The sequence below is a fragment of the Phyllostomus discolor genome, chromosome 8 (assembly GCF_004126475.2).
Source record: "Phyllostomus discolor isolate MPI-MPIP mPhyDis1 chromosome 8, mPhyDis1.pri.v3, whole genome shotgun sequence".
NCBI lineage: Eukaryota > Metazoa > Chordata > Mammalia > Chiroptera > Phyllostomidae > Phyllostomus > Phyllostomus discolor.
The window spans coordinates 100,691,767-100,704,862 of record NC_040910.2 but is presented as its reverse complement, the minus strand read 5'-3'; the positions used below and the strand labels follow the sequence as shown (position 1 = coordinate 100,704,862).

General features: G+C 38.6%; 1 protein-coding gene across 15 annotated transcripts in view; it reads right to left on the bottom strand.

The window, feature by feature from the left end:
* The window catches only part of MBTD1 (mbt domain containing 1), a 68,750-nt gene that overhangs the window by 48,410 nt on the left and 7,244 nt on the right, over positions 1-13,096 (bottom strand). For 10 of the 15 annotated variants that reach the window (XR_004904899.1, XM_036033722.1, XM_036033721.1 and 7 more), the window contains one exon: positions 4,630-4,733. The exons of the other annotated variants lie outside the window; for them this stretch is intronic. The gene's annotated coding sequence lies outside the window, so the exon portion shown is untranslated. The remainder of the gene's footprint in view (positions 1-4,629; positions 4,734-13,096) is intronic. 15 annotated transcript variants of the gene reach the window in all.

Sequence of the window (13,096 nt, the reverse complement as noted above, 5' to 3'; positions counted from 1 at the left end):
ATATTTTTAAAAGAATTCTCAAAGGAGAGCATAAGGAGAATAGAGAAAGGGAAGGTGAATGAGAAACTGGCTGAAAATTTTGCAGAAATAGTGAAAGTAGAATTCACAGATAAAACTACAATATATATGAAGCACAATGAAAAGATATCCACATCTAAAGAGATCATACTAAAATTGCAGAAACCAGAGATTTAAAAAGTAACCTATCACCACAGTGAATCTCACTAGTCAACATGCCCAACTCAGGCTCATGCAGTCCATACAGCTCCTTAGTAACTAACCTTAAATAAGAACAAACAGGCAAGGACCACCAATCATTTGAGAAAGGCCTCTAACAATGTTGAGAGACCAAAATAAATCTTCAGGAAAAAAAGAAATCTAAAGGATTCTGTTTTGCTGGGAGCGAAACTTCAAAAAATGAAATTAATTCATCAGAAATGTGAGAATAGGTGATACCATCAGTGATCAGTGAACAAAACAGATCTTGCAACTTAAAAATAGAGGCAAAATAATATATTCAATAAATTGATAGTAAAATCAAGAAAAAATTGTTCAAAAAGTGAGTATGTGTGTATACATGACGAAAAGCTACATAATAGAAAAGATAGAATTAAATTCAGAAGATCCAAAATCCAAAGAATAAAGATACTGAAGAAAGACAAAGCAAATGGTGGCAAAGTTATTTAAAGGAACAACAACAAAAATATCCAAGATCAAGACAGAGTTTCTGTATTGAGACTATGCAAACCCGGTTTAATGACTTAAAATCTACACCACGGTACATCATAATAATCACAGAACTCTGATACTAAAGATACTAAAAAGTTTCAAGAAGAACACTATGCCACATCAAAAGAGAAAGGACCTGGGAAATCACTGGGCTTCTCAATGGTGAGACTAATAAAAGTAGTGTCTTTAAACTTCTAAAGGAAAAAAAAAATCTTAACAGAAAATTTATATTCAAAGCTCCAAGTGAAAATCAATGAAATAAAAAAAAAGAAATGAAAGCAAACACTGGTTCTTTAAGAAGACAAGATTGATAAATCTCAAATCAGAGATTAAAAGAGACACAAATTTTCCATTATCATGAATGAGTGGTGACATCCCTAGGTCCTACAGGTATTAAAAAGTTAAGAATATTAGTAACCACCTTATGCTAATAAATCTGACAACTGAGATGAAATGGCAAATTTCGTGAAAGACACAAAACCAAACCTCACACATAAAAGAACAGATTACTTGAATAGGAAAATAACCGTAATAATCTGAATAGGCAAAGAAACCATATTTGTAGTTAAAACCTTACACAAATTATTTGGAATACTTCCACACAGCTTTCCTCTTCTTTCCTAAAACAAAATTTCATTATGTATTCGAGGCTTTCACATGATTAGATTCAGGCCGTACATCCCCAGTTGAAATACTATACAACTGGTGCTCTTCCTCAGGTAGCAATACTAGATTACATGATGTTTATCTGCATCATATTGGTGATGTTAAGTTTAAAGACTTGGTCTAGGTGTGGTCTGGCTCTCCTTTCTATTTCCCCTCTTTTTAATAACGAATCTATGGGGAGACATTTAAAGACTACGCAAATATTTGGATCAAAAATTCTACCCCAGTGTTTTGCATATGTAGATTCTTGCCCAAATCTTTATGATTTTCCAACACCAGAATTCCTCCCATATTCATCAACTGGCACCCTTGTGTAAGAAATATACTTCTTTTTCATATGTGGATACCAATTCACTGATTCCAGTGGTTCAGTGGCTTATAATTCATCATTGCCCTGAATTACTTGAGGGCTCAAACTGTCCCAAATTTGGCCAGCGGGAGCCCCATCAAGCTGACTCCTGTGTCAGTCTGACATGTTCCTGTCATTTAAAAAAAAAAAAAACAACAACAATTTCTTACTTTCTGATATAACACGATAGTCCAGGCTTATCTTACACTCATGTTCCTATTCCAGCCCTGGAATCAACCATTTCTCCCAAGACACTTGGATTTTTTTTAGTGGGGAATGGTATTAGAAATGAAGATTTAGCCCTGGCTAGATAGCTCAATTGGCTAAAACATCCTCGATATGCCAAGGTTGTGGGGTTTGATTCCTGGTCGGGGCACATACAAGAATCAACCAATGAATGCATAAATAAAAGGAAAAACAAACTGATGTTTCTCCCCTCCCCCTTCTCCCCTCAAAAGGACCTAGCTGCTGTGTGTGTCCAATTTATTCACAGAGAAATGTGCAAAATAGCTGCATATGACTTTTTTCAATTTCCTCTGCATTGTTATTTTCCCCTTGCCATTTCTTATTTTGTATATTTTTTTCTCTTTTCTCCCTTGATTAAAGTAGCCAGTGATATAGTTTGTGAAATGTTCCCCACTGCATCGTTTTGATAGTTTTCCTGTTCTTTAACTCATTAATCTTACTCCCTTTGTGTTTTCCCTTCTTAGTAGGAACTTACTTTCATTTTTATTATGTTAAAGTAACCAGATTTGGTTCAAGATGAAGTTGCTCATGATAAACCACACATCAGCAAACCCAAACTTTGTAATCAAGTTTCTACATTCCAGTCTCTCAGAAAGGGCAGACCAAGGTCAACCTATCAGCACTTACCTGCTCAGCACAAGTTACCTGACCCAGCTCTAAGATTTATTTCCCTTTGCTCTATTAAGGGACGTAATAACCTGCTTTAACCAATCAGCAAATGCCCAATTTAACTTCCTTGTTCCTGGCTCACTTTGGTCTATAAAAATCTATCTTTGGAGCTCTTTTCTTGAGAGACTGGAAGCTAAGCAATTTATTAATTGCTGAGTAAAGCCAGTAAGATCTTTAAAAATTACTCAGTTAAATTTTGTTTAAAATTAAACAGGTGTTTGACTATAAATTTCCCACTGCTCACTGCTTTTTATGTATTCCACAGGTATGGAAACAGTATTTCATTACCATTTTTGAGAAACCCTGGAATTTGCTAGTATTCTCCTTTAACTCCAAAGTTAAGCTTTTCTTTTTTAAAATTAAGGCATCACTTTAAATACATTGTCAAGACGCAGAGCTTTTCTGTCACTTGATAAAAGCTACCTCATGACCTTTCCCAGTCTATATATCCCTCTCCTCTCCCTAGAAGCATTCTAGCACCATGGGTTAAATTTTGTACATGTTTTGTTAATATTTAAGGTTTTACACATATGGGGTAAAATTGTATTGACATTTTTATAGGTGATTTTACTCAGCATAGTTTTTAAGATTTATCCATGTTACTGCATGTGTAAACAGTTTATTAGTTTTAATTGTAATATTGTACTTTATCAATATATTTATCCACTCTCCATTTGGATTTGACTACAATAGAGTTGCTAACATTTTGGTATATACGTGCTCATTTAATGTTGTTGATAGGTTTTTGGAAACTGGGGCTTTAAGTGAAACTATGTATAACAAAACCAACGTTACCACAGGCTAATTGATATAAACAAGATTTAAATTCCTGTGGCTTATTTCTGTTCACAAAAACACCACCAAACTTCTGAAGTCCCAAAACAATTCTAATATTAAACAGTGAAATAAATGTGAGCTACACATATATTGAGAATAATTAATTTCCAACCCACTATTCTAGTTCCGGGTGGAGGGTGTCTGCAGTGTCCTGGCAGCTGCAGCACACAGGGCGGGAACCAAGTCCAGACAGGACACCCTTTCACTGCAGGGCACACCCACATTCACTCTGGCTATTTAGACACGCCAATCCACCTGGCGTGATGTGCAAACTCAGCAGGGAATCCGTGTTTTTCCTCATTAATGTTACAATGTTGAACAAAACGATGTCATTCTAGGACCTGCTGTACAAGGGTTTCTAAATTATAAAAGGGTTTCTAAATTTCAAGGTCTAAGTGCCCTTTTGCTTTTGTTTTCTGTATGGGACCTACTGATGTTTTCCTAATACGTGAACAATTTTTGAGAATACTGTTTGAAAGCATTTTCTGTTATTATAGGGTAGTGATGGATATACTTGAACATCTGCCTTCTTAAATTTAGATCTTGTACCCCAATTTTTTGTCCATTACACCTATGTTGTGCTGTTCAAGTCTTCTATTTTTAGTGTTTCCTTTTACTACTTACATCTTTTAGTTCCTGCTTTATACAAGATTGTTGCTGATTCATTTGGTGTATATTTATAACTATTACCTTCGTTGTGAAGTGTGGTTTTTAGCATTACAAACTGTCCTCCTTTGTCTTGTACAATGCTTTTGGGTTTTACTTGTACTTTCGGTTATCACCATTACCACTGCTGCTTCCTTACTAGTTTACTTGCCTGTTATAAATTTGTCCATCTCTCTTTGTTTTAAGGGCCTTTATACATAATCAAGTTGAGTTTTGATTTTTGAGCCCTTTTGAAAAATTTTTTAATTGGTGAGACAATCCTCATTAACATGACCACTATGTTCGATTTCAATTCTGTCCTATTATTTAGTTGTAATTTGGTTGCAGACCAACACAGTAACACAAATACTGCAAAGAAGGGAGTCACATAAATTTTTTGGTTTCCCAGTATATGTAGGTTTCATTTTAACTATACTGTAGTCTATTAAGGGTATAATAGCATTACATCTAAAACACAATGTACATACCTTAATTAAAGATACTTTATTGCTAAACAAAGTTAACCATCATCTGAACCGTCAGTGAGTGGTAATCTTTTAGCTGGCGGAAGGTCTTGTCTCCACGTTGATGGCTGTTGAGAGATCAGGGGTGGTTGCTGAAGGCAGTGGTGGCCGTGGCAATTTCTTCATTTTTTAAAAATTACATTTTATTGATTATGCTATTACAGTTGTCTTGATTTCGTCCCCCTTGCTCCCCTCCGCCCAGCACCTCCCAATTCAGGTAACCTCCCCACCCTTGTTCATGTTCAAGGTCCTGAGTGTAAGTTCTTTCGCCCCTCCCTTTCCTCTGCTGTACTTTACATCCCCAAGGCTATTCAGTAACTACCTATTCGTACTTCTCAGTCCCCTGGCCTCTTCCCCCATTCCCCCACAGCAACCCCCCTCCCCATCTCTTTATCTTTATCCTTTGGCATTGTACTATGATGTGTCTTGGTGTGGGCCTCTTTGCGTCCATTTTGTTTGGAATTCTGTGCTTCCTGGACTTGCATGTATATTTCCTTCACCAAATTAGGGAAGTTTTTTTCATCACTTTAGCAAATAGATTTCCAATTTCTTGCTCTTCTTCCGGCATCCCTATGAAGTAAATTGCTAAATTGAAGTTGGATTGTTTAAAGTTGTCCCACATCCTGCTTACACAATCCTTGTTTGTTTGGATTCTCTTTTCTTGTTCTGATTGGTTGTTTTTTGCATTCTTATGTTCCAAATCATTGATTTCATTCTTGGCTTCATCCATTCTTTGTTTCTCTGTAAAATGTTCTTTATTTCAATTAGTGTATCCTTCATTTCTGGCTGGATATTTTTTATGCTGCTGAGCTCCTAAGTTCCTTGAACATCCTTATAAAATGTTTTGAACTCTGCATCTGATAGATTGCTTATCTCCCTTTCAATTAGCTCTTTCTGTGGACTTTTGATCTGTTCTTTCATTTGGGCCATGTTTTTTTGTCTCTCTTCATTTTGGCAGCCTCCCTGGGTTCATTTCTATGTATTAGGTAGAGCTGCTTTGACTCCATGTCTTGGTAGTATGGCCTAATGTAGTGGGTGTCCTGTAAGGTCCAGCGGCACAGTCCCCTATCATTCAAGCTGGGAAGTCGAGGTGTGCCTTTTGTATGGACTGAGTTCACCCTCCCCTTGTAGCTGAGCTTTGGTTGCTCTTGGCAGGTCAATGGGAGGGACTTAGCCAGGTCATTCAGCTGTAAGGACTGGCTGTGACCACTGACTGCCAACCTCTGCCCTCCGTGGAGGATCAGTTGTGCAGTAGCAGGGTGGTGGTGCTTCGATGTGGTCTGTAGTTGTCCAATGGGTGCACTGGCCCTGGGGTTTCCCCAGGTAGGGCAGGCCAAGATCAGCCCCCACCTATGTTTTGTGGGGCCACCCTGCCTGAGTTACAAAGCAATCTGAGATGGCTGGTACTTGTGCTGGGCTTGGAGATGTCTAGGTGAAGCCAAGCTGTGAATCTAGGCCGGCTGCTGCTCACTGAGGCCACCTGTTGCTTGTTTGTTCATACGGAAGAGCAGCTTGGGTGGGCCTGTAAATTGGGTGGGGCAGGGCTTCTGGGGAACTCCAAGGCAGGTCAAACTGTTGGCCAGATTGATGGAATCTTAAATACTGCACCAGTCTGCTGGCTCTGTGGGATAAGGACCAGAAAACATACAATGGCTCTGCTTGCCTTGATAACAAACACCTCAGCCTCCCTCTGAACACCACTGGTACCCCTCAAGCCTCCTGCCTGGCTCCGGATCCCAGAGGGAGTGAGTCTGAATAGGTCAGTCTGTGTGTGGGTTCTTTAAGAGGAACTGCTTGGGGCTCTAGCAGTTTCTTCCATCAACTCAATCCCTGCTGGTGTTTGCAGCTAGAAGTTGTAGGGACTTATATTCCTGGCAATGGAGCCCTGAGATGCAGGGCCTGATTTGGGGCTGGGACCCCTCACTCCTGAGATATCCCCCCTGAAGTTTTATCCACCATACATGGATGTGGGACCAGTCCATTCTGCATCGGTGCCCCTCCTACCAGTCTGGATGGATGTGGTTTCTTCAATTCCATAGTTGTCAGGCTTCCATTCAACTCGATTTCTGACAGTTCTGAGTGATAGTTGTTCTACAATTTAATTGTAATTCTATGGTGGTGCAAAGAGGAGAGTCGTATCTGCCTATGCTGCCATCTTGATTGGAATCTTTGTGGCAATTTCTTAAAATAAGACAACGATGAAGTTGCCACATCCATTGACTCTTACCTTCATGGACATTCTCTGCAGTGTGCGATGCTGTCTGATAGCATTTACCCACAGAATGTCTTTGAAAATTGGAGTCAGTCTTCTCAAACCTTACTGCTTTTCATTACGTTCGTACAATATTCCAAATCCTTTAGTCATTTCAACATTAAAGTTGTTATTCTATTACAACTGCCCCACTCCCCGCCCGGCCCAGCAGGTGCTCCCAGTCAATCCCCACACTGCTGTCGTGTCCATGGGTCATTCATGTTTTAACTAGTCCTTTCCCCTTCTTTCCACCATTACCCCGACCCCTCCCCTCTGACCTCTGTCAGTCTGTTCCATGTTTCCATGTCTCTGCTTGTATTTTGCTTGCTAGTTTATTTTGTTCATTAGACCCCTCTTGTAAGTAAGACCATATGGTATGTTTTTTCAGCAACTGACTTATTTCACTTAGCACAATAGTCTCCACTTTCATCCATGCTGTCACAAAAGGTAGGCATTTCCTTTGTGCTGCATAGTATTCCATTGTGTAAATGTACCCCAGTTTTTTGATCCACTCATTTACTGATGGCACTTAGCCTATTTCCAGCACTTGGCTATTGTAAATAGTGCTGTTATGAACATTGGGGTGGGTAAATTCTTTTGAATCAGTGTTTCAGGATTCTTATGGTATATTTCTCAGCAGTGGAATCAATGGGTCAAAAGGCAGTTCCATTTTTAATATTTTTTCAGGAGATTCCATACTGTTTTCCACAGTGGCCGCACCAGTCTGCAATCCCACCAGCAGTATACGAGGGCTCCCTTTTCTCCACATCCTCACCGGCACTTGTTTATTGATTTATTAATGATGGCCATTCTGACAGGTGTGAGGTGGTATCTCACTGTGGTTTTAACTTGCATCTCTCTGACAGCTAGTGATTGTTGGGCATTTTTTTGTATGTCTATGGGCCCTCTGTATGTCTTCCTTGGAGAAGTGTCTATTCAAGTCCCAACCTATGGCAACTATAGCCTTATAAAATGTATTTTTAAATAGTAAGACTTGAAAATTATTCCTTGATCTATGGGCTACAGAATGGATGGTGTATTAGGCATGGAAACATTAACCTTGTTTTGTACATTTCCAACAGAGCTCTTGGGTAACCAGGTGCACTGTCAACGAGCAGTAACGTTTTGGAAGGAATCTTTTTTTTTCCTGAGCAGTAAGTCTCAACAGGTTTAAAATACTCAGTAAGCCATGTTGTTAACAGATGTGGTGTCATCCACGCTTTGTTGTTCCATTTATAGAGCACAGATTGAATAGATTTAGCATAATTCTAAGGGGCCTATGACTTAGAAAATGGTAAATGAGAACTGGCTTCAACCTAAAGTCTCCAGCTGCATTAGTCTCCAACGAGAGAGTCAGCCTGTCCTAACTAAAGAATTGAAGTTAGGCATTGACTTCAATTAGGTTTGCTGTCTTGTATGGGCATGGTTCCTGGTACCCCAAAACAATGGTAATTGTTTTGATAATAATAATGTCGAAGATAACTGATCAAAGATTATCACAACAAATAATGAAAAAATTTGAAATACTGAGAGAATTACCAAAATGTGACAGGCACACAAAATGAGCAAATGCTGTTGGAAAAATGGTGCCAATCAGCCTGTTCAGTGCAGGGTTGCTACAAACCTTCAACTCGTAAAAACAATGCAGTTATTTGCGAAGCACAACAAAGCAAAGTGCAATAAAACAAGGTATGCCTGTACCTTTTAGAGTACACTGGGTATATTTTTGTTACCTAACTTGTTCTGTCTTTCAGTTTCAGATGGTATCTCCTGCATCATTCCTAATAGCTAACCTATACTCATTAATCTTATTCTAGTTTTTCCTCTTTCTTCTCTTTCCCCTCAGCTCATTTTTTAGTTGCGTTCTTTGTCAAAAACGTGTAACATATAGGTACTATTCTACTTATGTCCTTACTCTTGATTTCAACCTTAGCTCAAAAAGATAAATGAAGTTTTTTTTTTGTTTTTGCTGTATCTACTATGAGAATGAAGACCATTCTCAGCAGACTGTTGACATTCCAGAAAATGTCAACAGTACTCTGAAGGGATGCAGAGTTATTGCGAAGGGCCCCAGAGGCAGCCTGTGGAGGGACTTCAATCACATTGATGTAGAACTCAGTCTCCTTGGGGGAAAAAAAAGGAGAGGCTCTGGGTTGACGAATGGTGGGAAATAGAAAGGAACCGGCTCCCTTCCACACTCTCTGCGGCCATGTACCCAACACGATCAAGGGTGCCACAGTAGTCTTCAGTTGCAAGCTGAAGTCTATGTACGCTCACTTCCCCATCAACACAGATACTCAGAATGGTTCTCTTGTTGAAATTCAAAATTTCTTGGGCAAAAAAAATACATCTGCAGAGTTCCCATGAGGTCTGGTGTTGTTTGGTTAGTACCTCAAGCCCAGAAAGATGAGGTAATCCTTGAAGGAAATGACACTGAACTTATATAAAATTTAGCTGCTTTGATTCAAAAAGTCAAAACAATTAAAAACAAGGATATCAGAAAATTTGGGGAAGGTATCCATTTCTGAAAAAGGACTAGTCCAGCAGGCCGATGAGTAAGATCCAAGTCATCCAGCTACCGAAACGGCGTGGTGCCATATGATTCCTCACACTTTTTTGAAAAATAAATAAATAAATGAAATATTCTCATTTCGTTTGAGATGAAATGAGGAAATATCGCAGTCTTCTTGCAGAAAATTTCCTAAACATCTATACCTGTTCAAGCTTAGCCCTTGTTATTTCCTCAGGAAGGGCTAGTGAGTACAATATTCTGAGTTCGGGGCACACTGAAGATTGTTTTCCAGTCTTGACAGCTGACTGAACATGAAATCATTGGTTAGCATCTTTCCTCATGCTGCTCTGCTGTTGCCTTGCTTTGTATGTTGTTTTTGAAAAACCTGGCAGCAGTCTAAATGCCCTTGTAAACCACCTCATCTTTTTTGCCTGGAATCCCTGGGAATTTGTATCTTTAAATATTTATCAGAAAATATCCTAGATTCTGGTATGAACTTTCAATGTACAGATTTAGATCTTTTATTGCCAGTTTTCTTGGATGATAGTTTTAAATATTGTAATTTCCCCCCCCTTGAGGTACAGTAATTACACACATTAGACTTTTTGGGACCACCTTCCATTTAAACTGCCATGTTAAAAAAATAAATTTTGCCCTTGCTGGTGTGGCTCAGTAGGTTGAGCGCCGACCTGTGAACCAAAGGGTTGCTGGTTGATTCCCAGGGCACATGACTGAGTTGCGGGCTGGGTCCCTGGTTGGGGGTGCACAAGAGGCAGCCATATAGATTTTTCTCTCCTTCTTTTTCCTTCCCATTCTCTAAAAATAAATAAAATCTTAAAAAAAGAAGAATTAAAAAAATCTCATTTTCTGGATTTTTCCTGCTTTCCTTTAATGTTTATTGTATTCATACCTGAATCTATTATTCAGTGGGAACCTTATAATTTACTCTTCATTCCTGGTATCACTTTGTCTTATCTTTCTTTTTTTCTCTAACTTTATTTCTTCCTGTTTTTTTTTGTTCCTTTCCATACTATTTTTACATTTCTGATTCAAGGTTCTTTTTCCCCCCTCCATCAGTTGAAATGCTTTGATTCACACTGTTTTTTTCCTCTCTTAACTGTTCTCTATGGACATGGTCCATTCTTTTCTCTTTCAACTCATTTCATGGTTAGAGTTCCTAGTTCACCAATACATATTAGAGTTTGCTTCCTCCTCCTTTTCCTGAAGCACTGTTAATTTTTTCCCTCTTCTTTCTCTTCACTGCCATTTCTGCAAGCCTCCATGTTTTCACCCCTTCCCTATGAAATGCTGCTTGTAATTTAAGGCTACCAATTCTGGTAGTTTACTTTTAAGCTCTTCTCTGTGGTTAGAGAAAAGAGCTGAGAACTATCAACTTTCAAATCTGTATTCAGTATTTTGGAACTTAGTGTTGGAATTCTCTCTTCTGGAAGTGGTCTTTTGTTCTTCATCTAAGTCTTCCATGCCCCTACACTCTTCCAATGAACCTGTTAAGCCTTCCTTCGCCCGTCCTTCATACCCACAGGAATGAGCAAAAGGAGCTCTTAGAATATGATTTATTTCTCTTAGAGGTTATTTGAAGGTTATGATAATCTGTTTCTGAATAATGCTGAAGGCATGGGTAGTGTGTGATTTATATGTGCCTTTTGTTGGTTTTATAGATTTATAGAAAGGTGGGTGGGAAAACTGAATCAGGCCAGACCTGGAAGTCTACACACGCGTATTTAAACAGTATATTAGAATATGTTATCTTAGAAACATTGCTTTTGTTAATTTCTGAAACACTTCACCTGTCATTAGATTCACTTTTTGTATCATCTATACAGTTTTCCAGAGTAAGTCATCTTCATTTACATTTAATCTGGTTCAGAAACATGGTTTGCTCTATACGAGTTTATTTGTAAATTCTATAATAACCTCTGTTAGGCAGAGTCTAAGCACTTAATGTGTAATAAATATTATTACTCCCACTTTACAGATGAGGAAGCGGAGGCTCCAAGAGGCTAAGCAACTTGCCCAAGGTCATATGGCTAAAATGAACACTAGCAATATGAGTCAAAGGAATAATCTTAAATATGGGTTAAATTTTAACTGCTTTTTTCTTTTTCTCTTAAGTATGGTTCTGTTAGCTAACTTCTGAAAGCTTTGAAAACAAGTATCAGATACAATTGTTTCAGGTAATATGCCTGTCTGTACACTTTGCTCTTCAAAATAAAGCTGAAAAATCATGTTAGTGATTGATCTTGACTATAAGGTGATGAAATGACTGAGGTGGGGGGGGAACCTCCCCTAATACTTGGGCACATATGGATACTCTTCATCCATCGCAGAGAAAGTCAAAAGAGAGACTCTAAAATTCATACACCGAGTAATATAAAGCTAACATTTAGAGTACTGGAGACAGACACTAGACAAAAAAGCTAAAAGAACTGAAAGTGTAATAGCTGTCTCATGAGAATGCAAGTCGAAGAAGGACTGCCGCAAGGGATACTTCTGTTGGCGTACTTTTATCCTTGTTTAACACTGGACTAACAAATGCATGCCTTTTACAAAGTAAAAGTTAATTTTTATGAGGCATACACTACTTTTTAAAAATTCATCGAACTCATAAAAATGGAGAGATTGACGCTATCTGGCATTGGCAAACTGGTGTAGGAAGCCAAATTCATGGCATCTTTTTCGAACACAATTTGACATTACTTATGAAACCTTAAAAAAACATGTCTTTTGACCATGCAATTCCACTTTTAGGAATCTGTCCTTCAGACATACTCATAAAACACAAGAATCTATGTGGCACCCTGACTGGTGTGGCTCAGTCGACTGGGTGCCAGCCAATCTGCAAACCCAAAGGTCGTTGATTTGATTCCCGGTCAGGGCACATGCCTGGGTTGCAGGCTGGGTCCCCAGTGGGGCGTGTAAGAGGCAACCAACTGATGTAACTCTCCCCTTCTTCCTCCCCTACTCTCTAAAAATAAATAAATAAAATCTTAAAAAAAAAAAAAAGAATCTACATAGAAGAATTTCTTGCAGCAGTAATGTAAAAGCGAAAAACTGGAGGCAATCTAACCATAAGCAGGAGAATGATTAGTAACAGGTAAAATAGTGAGTGAAAATATAAACTGTGCCCTGGCTGGTGTGGCTCAGTGGACTGAGCGGCAGTGTGAGAACCAAAGGGTTACCAGTTTGATTCCCAGTCAGGGCACATGCCTGGGTTGAGGGAGTAGGTCCCCGGTGGGGGGTGCGCAGGAGGCAACCACACATTGATGTTTCTCTTCTTCTTTCTCATTCTCTTCTCCTCTTTAAAAATAAAGTCTTTGAAAAAATGTAAATTGTGAAGTATGTATAGTGTGACTCATTTTTTATTAAAAAAATATATATGCTGGTTTATGCACAGATTAATATACCTATGTTTGTTTACATATGCAGTTAGAAAGATCCTAGAAGAAACAGCTAAAACTCTGAACAGGGTGAGGATGGGATAGTAGAATCATTTAAACCTTTTTTCATTTTTCATTTTTAAAAAATAACAAATACGTAAACCTTCTGTAATAAGAAGTAGAACAACAAAAAAGAGGTTTTTATAGTGGCAAAATGTAAGGAGTCACAAATCAGGAGAATTTCATTTTTATCTCTGTGACACCCTGATG